Genomic DNA, 13,261 nt, shown 5'->3' with positions numbered 1-13,261 from the left:
GTTTTTCCATTTACTTTTACAACTCCAGTATCAAACAAAAAAAACTGACATGTTGAGAGCACGTATTACAAATCTAAAATTCATCAAACCTCGTTTTGGCCACCTACTCACAAGTATTCATTTTGCAGCGAGATAACCTCACTGTACCTTGACGTGGAATCTTTACCAGATTTTGAGAGCTAAACTGTTGAATGGAATGTTTTTTTCGGTGTAAAAGATTTCGGGCTGACATTCTTCAGCACCAAATATCTGTACATATAAATGTTCTGCGTGCGGAAGGGCAACCACTAGATGGGGAGAGAGGGAGGGAGGGATTCTCTGACCCCCCCCGGGGGTGGCGTAAATCCCGCCCGGCCGCCCCGCGATATTCTCCGGCCCCCCCAAAAATTCCGTCGACGTGAATCGCGCCGCGCGCCTCGGAGAATGTCGAGGACCGGCGCGACGCAACGGACCCCGGGGCTGCCCCAATTCTCCGGGCCGGATGGACCGAAGTCCCGCCGACGTGACCACGGGGTAAATCAAACCACCTATTTAACGTCGTCAACCAGTCATGCTGGTTACGCCGGCCAGCGCGGAGGTAGGGGTCGGCGTGGAGCGGCTGCCGGAGTAGTGACGGCACGACCGCAGGTGGTGGGGGGAGTCGCAGGAGCTGTTGGAATGTGCGTGCCGGGGGGGGGGAGGGGCTGGTGGGGAGGGGCTGGTGGGGAGGGTGCGTGATGGAGAGGGTGCGTGCCGGGGAGGAGAGGGGGGGGGGGCGTAGGTGAGCGTGCGTGCCGGGGAGGAGAGGGGGGGGGGGTTGGGCAGGGTGCGTGCCGGGGGGAGAGGGGATGGGTTGGGGAGAGTGGGTGCCGGAGAGGAGAGGGGGGGTTGGGGATGGTGCATGCCGGGGGAAGAAGGGGGGATTGGGGAGGGTTCTTGCCGGGGAGGAGAGGGGAGGGGTTGGGGAGGGTGCATGCCGGGGAGGAGAGGGGGTCGTGTTTGGGGAGGGTGCGTGCCGGGGAGAAAAGGGGGGGTTGAGGAAGGTGCGTGCCGGGGAGGAGAGGGGGGCGTGTTTGGGGAGGGTGCGTGCCGGGGAGAAAAGGGGGGGGTTGAGGAGGGTGCGTGCCGAGGGGGGAGGTTGGGTTGGGCGAGTGATGGAGAGGGTGCGTGCCGGGGAGGAGGGTGGGGTGGTTGAGGATGTTGTGTGCCGGGGAGGAGAGTTTGGGGAGGGTGCGTGCTGGGGATGAGGTGGGGGGGGGGTGTTGGGGAGGTTGCATGCCGGGGAGGAGCGGGGGGGCTGGTTGGGGAGGGTGCGTGCCGGGGAGGAGAGAGGGGGATTCGGGAGGGTGAGTGATGGAGAGGGTGCGTGGCGGGGAGGAGGGGGGGAGGCGGTTGGCGATGGTGCATGGCGGGGAGGGGGGGGGGGTTTGGGGACGGTGCTTGCCGGGGAAGAGAGGGGGAGGTTGGACCGGGCGAGTGATGGAGCGGGTGCGTGCCGGGGAGGAGGGGGTGCGGGGGGCGGTTGGGAAGGGTGTGTGCTGGGGAGGAGAGTGTGGGGGTTTTGGGGAAGGTGCGTGCCGGGGAGGAGAGGGGGGTGGAGGTTGTGTGCCGGGGAGGAGAGTGGGGGGGGGGGAGGTTGCGTGCCGGGGAGGAGAGGGGGGGGGGGGGTTGGGATGGTGCGTGCCTGGGGGAGTGGGGGAGATGTCCGCCGTTGCCATGTGCCAGCTGGCAACAGTCGTGACCATGCAGCCCATGGCATCTGGCTGTGCGGGGGGGTGGGTATGGGCAATCGTGACATGTCGTCTGGCACTGGTGGGGGACTCCCTCTCCCTGTGGCCGTCAAGGTTACGGTGCCCCTGAACATTTATGCCACGGGGTCATTCTAGGCGCCGAGTGGGGCCTGTCCAGCATCTCGCAGATATCAGTGCACCGGTGCATCCGTGCAGTGACAGATGCCCTATATGCCATTGTGGACCGCTACATCAAGTTCCCTGTGGACCGGGCAGCGGGTTTCGCTGCCGTGGCCAGGATGCGCATGGTCCAGGGTGCGATCAATGGGATGCGCATCGCCGTGCGGCCACCTGCGGATAACAGGGCCGTGTTCACGAATAGGAAGGGGACCTATTCCATGAACGTGCAGGTGGTCTGTGACCACCGCATGATGATCCTGCACGTCTGCGCCCGGTACCCGGGCAGTGTACATTACTCATTCGTATTGGCACAATCTTTCATCCCCACCATGTTCGAGGATCGCCCCCCCCACGGCTGAGGGACTGGTTGCTGGGCGACAGGGGTTGCCCGTTGCGGTCGTGGCTGATGACGCCGATACGGAGGCCACAGACTGACGCGGAGACCGGCTTCAACGATGCCCATGCAGCGACCAGGGGTGTGATAGAGAGGTGCTTTGGGCTGCTGAAGATGCGCTTCAGGTGCCTGGACCTCTCTAGGGGCGCTCTCCGGTACCCGTCAGATAGGGTCGGCCGCATCATTGTGGTCTGCTGCGTCCTGTACAACATAGCCCAGCAGGGGGCGATGTGCTGCAGGCAGAGGAGGGGGAAGGGGAGGAGCAGCAGGATGAGACGTAGTCCTCCCCAGATGAGGAGGATGGGGGCAATGGTCAGGACAGACGGGCGGGACATGGATGGGAGGCTGCCCACCGTTACCGGGTGGGCCAGCGGGCACGGGACAGGCTGATAGCCGCCCGGTTCACGTACTAGGGGGCCATGGGAATCGCCGAGTATGGGCACAGACCGCACACTATGACACCAGCCTACCACCCTCACCTCACCCACACACCCACCACCAACCACCCTCACCCCACCCACCCAACACCAAGCACCCTCACCCCACCTACCCACCCACCACCAACCACCCTCACCCCACCCACCCAACACCAACCACCCTCACCCCGCCCACCCAACACCAACCACTCTCACCCCGCCCACCCAACACCAACCACCCTCACCCCACCTGCATGCAAACCACCCCGCCATTGCACATCTACATGCGGCACAACGGGCCGGGCTCACACGGTCGTCGGTGGAAGCGTGTCTGTTGCAGACCATGGAGGATGATGACAACCTGCCTGCGATGAGCTCTGGGCTCTACATCGTTGGACAATACCTGACCCATGGCCACAGTACCACCCTCCTCCCAGACCGTCCCTGCATGCGGCCGTGACACAGCAGCGCGCGGTCCCGTCGTCTCACCGGAAGGGATGGTGAGGGCGACTCGGGGAGAGGGGGGGGGGCGCACTCACCTGAGGGCGACGTTCTATCACCCCTCACACACACACTGGCGCTCACCTCACACCACACCCCTGCACACATCGGACAGAGCACAAAGGCAGCTTCTGTAGGTGTGAAAGTGATTTTAATAACAAACAGTTCATACACGTGCCCTAGCCCCTATAACTCGTCTGTGCCCTGCACCAACTTACTCAGTGTCTAATTTTTTGGCCTTATGGGCCCTATGACTACATCTAGCTGGTTCCCCAGACGGTGCAGCAGAACTGGAGGTGGACTCCTGTGATTCCTGCCTTGTGACTTGGGACCCCTTTGGCGGCCGTTTCCTGGGGCGGCCGGCCTAGATGGGCCAGGCTGCGGCTCTGGCGACGGGGATGGCGAGCTGCCAGCCTGTCCTGCCCGCTGCCCACCAGATGCACCTGGGACAGAAGTGGGGGGGGGGGGAGTCCGAGGTGTTGCTCTGTTCCGAGACCTCCCCTACAGGGGGACCCGGAACAGGCCCTAGCACCTCCTCCTCCTTTGGGGTGCCCGATGGTCCCCGGGCCTCTACATGGGTCGGGGATGCTAACAGACCGAGCACTCGACGCCCCTCGACACCTGGCGCTGCCAGCCCTGGAGGCCCGCCCTAGTGTCAACAAGGATCTGCAAGTTTGCAGCCATGGAGCTCAAAGTTGGCCATCCCTGTCTGTGTCTGGGCGACGCCGGCCAGCACCTGGGCAATGGCACCGATGCTCTCAGCGATGGCCTGCAGAGACTGGGCCGTTCCCTGCTGAGACTGGGTCATTGCCTGCTGAGACTGGGCCTGGGCGATCTGCTGCTGGCTCTGGCTCATGGCTGCCTGTGCGAGGGCAGCCATCTCCTGGGCCATGGACGCCGCCTGCATGGAATTCCCCACATCTCGCATACTGCGACCCATGTCTGACACCGTCGTCCCCATTGCCTCCACCGCAGATGCCACCCGTGCGGTTTCGGCCTGGGTGGCACGCATGACCAGCACCACTCCCTGCTCCTGCACGCGGGTGGACTCCTCAACCTTCGTCTGCAGCTGCCGCAAGCTGGCCGTCACCCACTTTGGTCATCCCTTGGTCCGTGCCTGCATCGGGTCTATGGGTGGGTGTGGTAACTCCAGGAACCCGGGACCCATCTGGGCGGCAGATGGTTGCCTGCGTCGGGCTGCCCTCCGATCTCCCGGCCTCTCGGCTGCTCCTGCCTCCACCGGCTGTACCGGGATGGCTGTGTTGTGCGCACCAGTTTGTGTCGCAGATGCCTCATCGCTAAAGTGCCCAACCGAGGTGAGTGTCTCTGCGATGGTGGAGGGTTTAGGAGAGAGCAGTGGCGGAATGGCGTGTTCCTCATCCGACCCGAAGTCCGGGGTCCTCTGGAGTGGCGATTCCTGTCCATCCATCCCCTATGTGTGGGTGCCATGTGCGTCAGTGTCCTGGGCATCGGTGTCCTGTGTGTTAGGATCCTGTGTGTCAGTGTCCTGTGTGTCAGTGTCCTGTGTGTCAGTGTCCTGTGTGTCAGTGTCCTATGTGTCAGTGTCCTATGTGTCAGTGTCCTGTGTGTCAGTGTCCTGTGTGTCAGTGTCCTGTGCATCAGTGTCCTGGGTCGACTGCGATGGGGGCCTGTTGCTGTGGCTGCCCTCTTCGTCGCTGGGTGTGGCCCGCCGGCGTCGCCGCACTCGCACCAGATGTGGGCGGCGTCCGCCTGGTGCTCCGGGTCTGTCCCTGGCTCGTGGCCGCCGTGGAACGTCCTGGGGACGTCGTATGTCTGATGGGTCGGGTCTGTCCCCCCTTCCCCCACATGCCCCCTCCCCCCAAATCCCCCCTCCCCATATCCCCTCTTCCCCATATCCTGCATTCCCCCATATCCCCCCTTCCCCATATCCCCTCATATCCCCCATCCTCCATATCCCCCTTCCCCCATATCCCCCTTCCCCATATCCCCCCTTTCCCCCTCCCCATATCCCCCTTCCCCATATCCCCCATATCCCCCCTTTCCTCCATATCCCACCTCCCCCATATCCCCCTTCCCCCATATCCACCCTTCCCCCATATCCCCCTACCCCCATATCCCCCCTTCCCCATATCCCCCTTCCCCCATATCCCCCTTCCCCCATATCCCCGATTTGGGGGATATGGGGAAGGAGGATATGGAGGAAGGGGGATATGGGGGAAGGGGGGATATGTGGGATATGGAGTATATGGGGGAGGGTATTTGGGGAAGGGGGATATGTGGGATATGGAGTATATGGGGGAAGGGGGATATGGGGGAAGTGGGTATGGGGCGATATGGGAGAAGGGGATGTGGGGGAAGGGGGATATAGGGGGATATGGGGAACGGGGGGATATGGGGGAAGGGGGATATGGGGGATATGGGTGAAGGGGTATATGGGGGGATATGGGGGAAGAGGGGCTATGAGGGAAGGGGGGATATGGGGAAGGGGGATATGGGGGAAGGGGATATGGGGGAAGGTGGATATGGGGAAGGGGGATATGGGGGAAGGGGATATTGGGGAAGGGGGATATGGGGGATATGGGAGAAGGGGGATATGGGGGAAGGGGATATGGGGTATATGGGGGAAGGGGTATATGGGGGAAGGGTTATATGGGGGAAGGGGTATATGGGGAGGGGTGTATGGGGAAGGGGTATCTGGGGAAGGGGTATATGGGGAAGGGGTATATGGGGGAAGGTGTATATGGGGGAAGGGGGATATGGGGAGGGGGATATGGGGGAATGGGCATATGAGGGATATTGGGGAAGGAGAATATGGGGTAAGGGGGATATTGGGGATAGGGGAAGGGGAATATGGGGGAAGGGGAGATATGGGGGAAGGGGGATATGAGGGAAGGGGATATGGGGGCAGGGGGGATATGGGGGAAGGGGACATGGGGGAAAGGGGATATGGGGAAGGGGGTATAGGGGGATATGGGGAACGGGGGGATATGGGGGAAGGGGGATATGGGGGATATGGGTGAAGGGGTATATGGGGGGATATGGGGGAAGAGGGGCTATGAGGGAAGGGGGGATATGGGGAAGGGGGATATGGGGGAAGGGGGTATGGGGTGATATGGGGGAAGTGGGTATGGGGCGATATGGGAGAAGGGGATGTGGGGGAAGGGGGATATAGGGGGATATGGGGAACGGGGGGATATGGGGGAAGGGGGATATGGGGGATATGGGTGAAGGGGTATATGGGGGGATATGGGGGAAGAGGGGCTATGAGGGAAGGGGGGATATGGGGAAGGGGGATATGGGGGAAGGGGATATGGGGGAAGGTGGATATGGGGAAGGGGGATATGGGGGAAGGGGAAATGGGGGAAGGGGGATATGGGGGATATGGGAGAAGGGGGATATGGGGGAAGGGGATATGGGGTATATGGGGGAAGGGGTATATGGGGGAAGGGTTATATGGGGGAAGGGGTATATGGGGAGGGGTGTATGGGGAAGGGGTATCTGGGGAAGGGGTATATGGGGAAGGGGTATATGGGGGAAGGTGTATATGGGGGAAGGGGGGTATGGGGAGGGGGATATGGGGGAATGGGCATATGAGGGATATTGGGGAAGGGGAATATGGGGGAAGGGGAGATATGGGGGAAGGGGGATATGAGGGAAGGGGATATGGGGGCAGGGGGGATATGGGGGAAGGGGACATGGGGGAAAGGGGATATGGGGAAGGGGGGTATAGGGGATATGGGGAAGAGAGGGTATGGGCGGATATGGGGGAAGGGGGGAATCGGGGAATGGATAATATGGGGGGAAATGGGGAAGAGGGTTATGGGGAAGGGGGTTATCAGGGAAGGGGGAATATGGGGGAAGGGGGGGTATGGGGAAGGGAAGGGGGATATGGGGAAGGGGGGATAATGGGGAAGGCTATATGGGGATATGGGGAAGGGGGATAATGGGGAAGGGTATATGGGGATATGGGGATGAGGGATATGGGGCGTATAGGGGAAGGGGGATGTGGGGGAAGGGGGTATTTGGGGGCTATGGGGAAGGGGATATGGGGGAAGGAACGATAATGGGGAAGGAGATAAGGGGATGTGGGGGAAGGGGGGTATGGGGGATATGTGGGAAGTGGGGATATGGGGGAAGGGGGGATATGGGGGATATGGGGAAGGGGGATATGGGGGAAGGGGCCTATGGGGGATGGGGGGATATGGGGACGGGGATATGGGGGACAGGGGGATATGGGGGAAGGTGGATATGGGGGAAGGGGATATGGGGAAGGGGATATGAGGAAAGGGGATTATGGCGAAGGGGGATATGGGGAAAGGGGATATGGTGAAGGGGATATGGGGATATGGGGGAAGGTGGATATGGGGATATGGGGAAGGTGGATATGGGGAAAGGGGATATGGCGAAGGGGAATCTGAGGACATGGGGAAAGGTGGATATAGGGATATGGGGGAAGGTGGATATGGGGAAAGGGGGATATGGGGAAAGGGGGATATGGGGAAAGGGGGATATGAGGAAAGGGGGATATGGGGAATGGGGGGATCTGGGGGGGCTATGGGGAAGTGGGGTATGGGGGATATTGGGGAAAGGGGATATGGGGAAGGGGGATATGGAGGGATATGGGGAAGGGGGGATATGAGGGAAGGGGATATGGGGAAGGGGGATATGGGGAAGGTGGATATGGGGGAAGGAGGATATGGGGAATGGGGGATATGGGGGAAAGGGGATATGGGGGAATGGTGGATATGGGGGATATGGGGAAGGGGGGATATGGGGAATATGGGGAAGGGGGGCTATGGGGAAGGAGGATATGGAGGAAGGGGGATATGGGGAAGGGGGGATATGTGGGATATGGAGTATATGGGGGAGGGTATATGGGGAAGGGGTATATGGGGAAGGGGGATATGTGGGATATGGAGTATATGGGGGAAGGGGGATATGGGGGAAGGGGGTATGGGGTGATATGGGGGAATGGGGTATGGGGCGATATGGGAGAAGGGGATGTGGGGGAAGGGGGATATAGGGGGATATGGGGGACGGGGGGATATGGGGGAAGGGGGATATGGGTGAAGGGTATATGGGGGGATATGGGGGAAGAGGGGATATGAGGGAAGGGGGGATATGGGGAAGGGGGATATGGGGAAGGGGGATATGGGGGAAGGTGGATATGGGGAAGGGGGATATGGGGGAAGGGGATATGGGGAAGGGGGATATGGGGGATATGGGAGAAGGGGGGATATGGGGGAAGGGGATATGGAGGATATGGGGTATATGGGGGAAGGGGTATATGGGGGAAGGGGTATATGGGGGAAGGGCTATATGGGGAAGGGGTATATGGGGAGGGGTGTATGGGGAAGGGGTATCGGGGAAGGGGTATATGGGGAAGGGGTATATGGGGGAAGGGGGATATGGGGAGGGGGATATGGGGGAACGGGCATATGAGGGATATGGGGGCAGGGGAATATGGGGTAAGGGGGATATTGGGGATATGGGGATAGGGGGGGAAGGGGAATATGGGGAAAGGGGAGATATGGGGGAAGGGGGATATGAGGGAAGGGGATATGGGGAAGGGGGATATGGGGGAAGGGGACATGGGGGAAAGGGGATATGGGGAAGGGGGTATAGGGGATATGGGGAAGAGAGGGTATGGGCGGATATGGGGGAAGGGGGGAATCGGGGAATGGATAATATGGGGAGAAATTGGGAAGAGGGTTATGGGGAAGGGGGTTATCAGGGAAGGGGGAATATGGGGGAAGGGGGGTATGGGGGAAGGGGGGGTATGGGGAAGGGAAGGGGATATGAGAAAGGGGGATAATGGGGAAGGGTATATGGGGATATGGGGAAGGGGGGATAATGGGGAAGGGTATATGGGGATATGGGGATGAGGGATATGGGGGGATATAGGGGAAGGGGATGTGGGGAAGGGGGTATTTGGGGGCTATGGGGAAGGGGATATGGGGAAGGAAAGATAATGGGGAAGGAGATAAGGGGATGTGGGGGAAGGGGAGTATGGGGGATATGTGGGAAGTGGGGATATGGGGGAAGGGGGGATATGGGGGATATGGGGAAGGGGATATGGGGGAAGGGGGGCTATGGGGTTGGGGGATATGGGGGAAGGGGGGATTTGGGGAAGGGGGATATGGGGTATATGGGGAAAGGGGGATTTGGGGAAGGGGATATGAGGGAATGGGGTATGGGGCTATGGGGAAGGGGGGATATGGGGGAAGGGGGTATATGGGGGAAGTGGTGATATGGGGATGGGGATATGGGGAAGGGGATATGTGGGGATATGGGGGAAGGGGGTTATGGGGGGATATGGGGAAAGGGTGGATATGGGGAAGGAGGAAGGGGGATATGGGGAAGGGGATACGGGGATATAGGGGAAGGGAGATATGGTGGAAGGGGAGTATGGGGGGATATGGGGGAAGGGGGGATGTGGGGAAGGGGGTATTTGGGGGCTATGGGGAAGGGGATATGGGGGAAGGAAAGATAATGGGGAAGGAGATAAGGGGATGTGGGGGAAGGGGGGTATGGGGGATATGTGGGAAGTGGGGATATGGGGGAAGGGGGGATATGGGGGATATTGGGGAAGGGGATATGGGGAAGGGGGGATATGGGGGGTGGGGGATATGGGGGAAGGGGGGATTTGGGGAAGGGGGGTATGGGGTATATGGGGGAAAGGGGGATTTGGGGAAGGGGGATATGAGGGAATGGGGTATGGGGCTATGGGGAAGGGGGGATATGGGGGAAGGGGGTATATGGGGGAAGTGGTGATATGGGGATGGGGGATATGGGGAAGGGGATATGTGGGGATATGGGGGAAGGGGGTTATGGGGGGATATGGGGAAAGGGTGGATATGGGGAAGGAGGAAGGGGGATATGGGGGAAGGGGATACGGGGATATAGGGGAAGGGAGATACGGTGGAAGGGGAGTATGGGGGGATATGGGGGAAGGGAGGATGTGGGGAAGTGGGGTATGGGGTGATATGGGGAAGTGGGGATATGGGGGAAGGGGGGATATGGGTGAAGGGGGGATATGGGGGATGGGGAGATAGGGGAAGGGGGATATGGGGAAGGGGGTAAGGGGTAAAGGGGGCAGGCAGTGGGGTGCTTACTTGGCGCTGCATGGTGGGAGACCAATTTTCCGAGTCTCCGGGGTGATGTGTTATGGACTCTGGGATAACGCAGGCTGCAACCCGATGCAGCTTTGACCAAAAGATACTCCAGACATTGAAGTAAGTTCAATGTGATTTATTGAACCATTAGCACAGTTCTCTATGAGTTCGACTCTCCTGCTAATGTTGCTATAGTAACTCAGTCTAACTAACCAGTCTGCTCTAAGCCACATGGTGGGTGTGATGCTTCTGATCTGCCCTGATGTACTCTCCAGATGTCTATCTGTGGGAAGAGAAAGAGAATGTGTGCCCTGTCCTTTTATATACGGATTTTGTAATGCCCACTTGTGGTAGTGTCATCTCTGGGTGTCTTGACTGTCCATTGGTCGTGTCCTATTCTATGTGTTCATTAGCTGTATGTCTGCATGTCATGACATCTCTGGTGCTCCCTCTAGTGTTTACTTTGTTGTGGTGTAATTACATTAACCCCTTGTGTATTTACAGTGATGCATATCACCACATCCCCCCTTTTTTCGTGTTACATATTTTCTGTACTGTGTTAAAGAAAATTGAACAAAATAGGTAGATAAGTGATGACATGTACAAGTCCTGATGATAGTGATGATTGTACAATACCAAATAATATTTATGAGCCCAAAGTTCATGAATTTAAATGGTCGAGTGGCTTTCTTGTTTTGTTACTGAAGTGTCGATGTTGATTTTGTCATTTCCTTGTGAACGCCGTCAGTGTCCCTGTGCGTAAGGAACCAAGAAGTCATCAGGAGGTGTTCAAATGGTCAAATCACTTTGTTGTCTGTTTGGGACTCCTTTTTTTCGATGCTTGTGGTCGTGATTCTTGATGTCATCTTTCCTGTCTGACCTGGACTGGTGTCTGTGTTTGTGGTATTGATGCCGTATGTCAGCTGCCTTGAAAGCTGGTTTGCTCATTTGTAGTGCAGCAAATGTGAATTTGTAAGGTGCGTTATCATGCCATGGTATGTCAGCACAATTGCCATTGTCTTGAGTTGTGCTGTCACAGTGTCCTGCATTGGCAGAGTTGTACCATGTCGTACCAATTGTAGTTCTCTTGTTGTTGTCATTGTTGTCATTGACGTGCTTGTTGGTGTGTTTGTTGCGCTCAATGACCACACTGAGTGGAGAATTCGAGTCCTTCACAAAATTACTTGTGTCAGTGTCCTTTGTGGCATTTGCTGTTGCATTAAGCATGCCGCCTCTGATTCCTCGGCGCTCCCCGTCTGGAGTCATGTCCAGTTAAATAGAATCATCTTTGGCTTGTTGATGCTCCCCGTCTGGAGCCCTTTCTGGTTCACCTGAATCACCTTTGGTTTCTTGATACTCCCGTCTGGAGTCATTTCAGGTTCTTGTGGAGAGGTTCGAGTAGATGAGGTTTGAATTAACGTGGTGTCACTGGAGTCACTAGTAGCCTCACTTTGATTATCGAGTGCCTCTGTACATGCTAGCTGAGATCTGTCAGTCTCGCTGAGATGTCGCATATCTTGTATGGGAATTGTGAAGCCTTTGTCACTTGTCGCACATACAGTGGGTAGACCTTCAGTGTCTTCTTGTCGGTTAGATGAGCTGGGTAGACTGTCAGAGTCTTCTTCTGGTGGCTCAAATAATCTGGGTAGACTGTCATAGTCTTTTTGTTGTTCACATGAGTGTGGCAGACTGTCATAGTCGTCTTGCTGTGCACTTGAGCGTGGCAGATTGCATCGTCTGCTGCTGGTTGCTCAGATGAGGTTGCTAGACCTTCATGGTCTTGTTCATGCAAGGACTGTGCTCTGGAGTTTTGCGTTGCTTCCATCGTAGAGTCTGTCAACGAGCTCGCTGTGGAGACTTGTATCGCTCTCTCTGTGGAGTCTGGCAACATTCCCTGTGTGGAGTCGTGCAGTGGTCTCGCTGTGGAGTCGATCTGTGCGCTCTCAATGGAGTCGTGCAGTGGTCTCGCTGTGGAGTCTTTCTGTGTTCTCTGTGTGGAGACGTGCAGTGGTCTCGCTGTGGAGTCTGTTATCGCTTTCTGTGTGGAGTCGGGGACTCTTCGTGGTGCGTGGACCGCCTTTCGTGTGGAGTCGGGGACTCTCCATGGTGCGTGGATCACTCTTCGTGGTGCGTGGACCACTGGTGTGGCATCAGGCCGCTCTCTGTGGGCTTGTACCACTCTCTGTCCCTTGGCGTCAGGCTGCAGCAGAATTCTGTACTCATGGCTTGGGATGTCGTCTATGCTGGGCTGAGGATCCACAAATCCGAAGAACTCGTCCATGACTGTGCTGGATGCTTCAATGGACAACACGTTTCGTTGCGGTTCGGATTTGGTACTGAGGTCGCCATGTCCAATGATGAAATCATCATCTGACTCGTAGTCTTCAAGGACTAAATCATCTCTTAGGGCGGTGCTAACTGCTTGTTGCAGGGTTCTGCGGAGGTTACTTTCAGCTACTGGTTGAAGTTCAGGCATTGCGCTGTCGTTCCAGGTGAAAGAATTGTGTTTTCTGGCTTTAAAAGATTTTTTCCACTATTTTCAAACATTTCCCCTTTAAGTGGGCATGGTCCGGGGCCTCTGATGTCATGGTGCTTATGACGTAGAGCGTAGGAATGGATTGCGCATGTGCAAATCACTTTTCCTTTATTGTGCGCTCTTTGCGCAACCAAGCCGCGCATGCGCAAACGGGCTTTCCTTTACTGTGCTCATTTTTTGTAACTGCGCATGCGCAAAACACTGGTTTGTCGGATCGCGTCTTCTCGGGAACTGCGCATGTGCGGCTCCTTGCGCAAGATAGTTGCCAATCAAAACTGCCGTTCGCCCCTGCTGCAGGCCTACCTTTGCCTCTTGGTGAGTATAGGCGCCAGTTTTACCGATTTGTGTTGTGTTCACCTCGCAGTAGTGTTCAAACTTGTCCAGGACTGTTTGGAAGTCTCACTTGTGCTTCCCTTTGGAGTACTTGA

Source organism: Scyliorhinus torazame, chromosome 17, assembly GCF_047496885.1.
Source record: "Scyliorhinus torazame isolate Kashiwa2021f chromosome 17, sScyTor2.1, whole genome shotgun sequence".
NCBI lineage: Eukaryota > Metazoa > Chordata > Chondrichthyes > Carcharhiniformes > Scyliorhinidae > Scyliorhinus > Scyliorhinus torazame.
Note: the sequence above shows the minus strand (reverse complement) of the source record.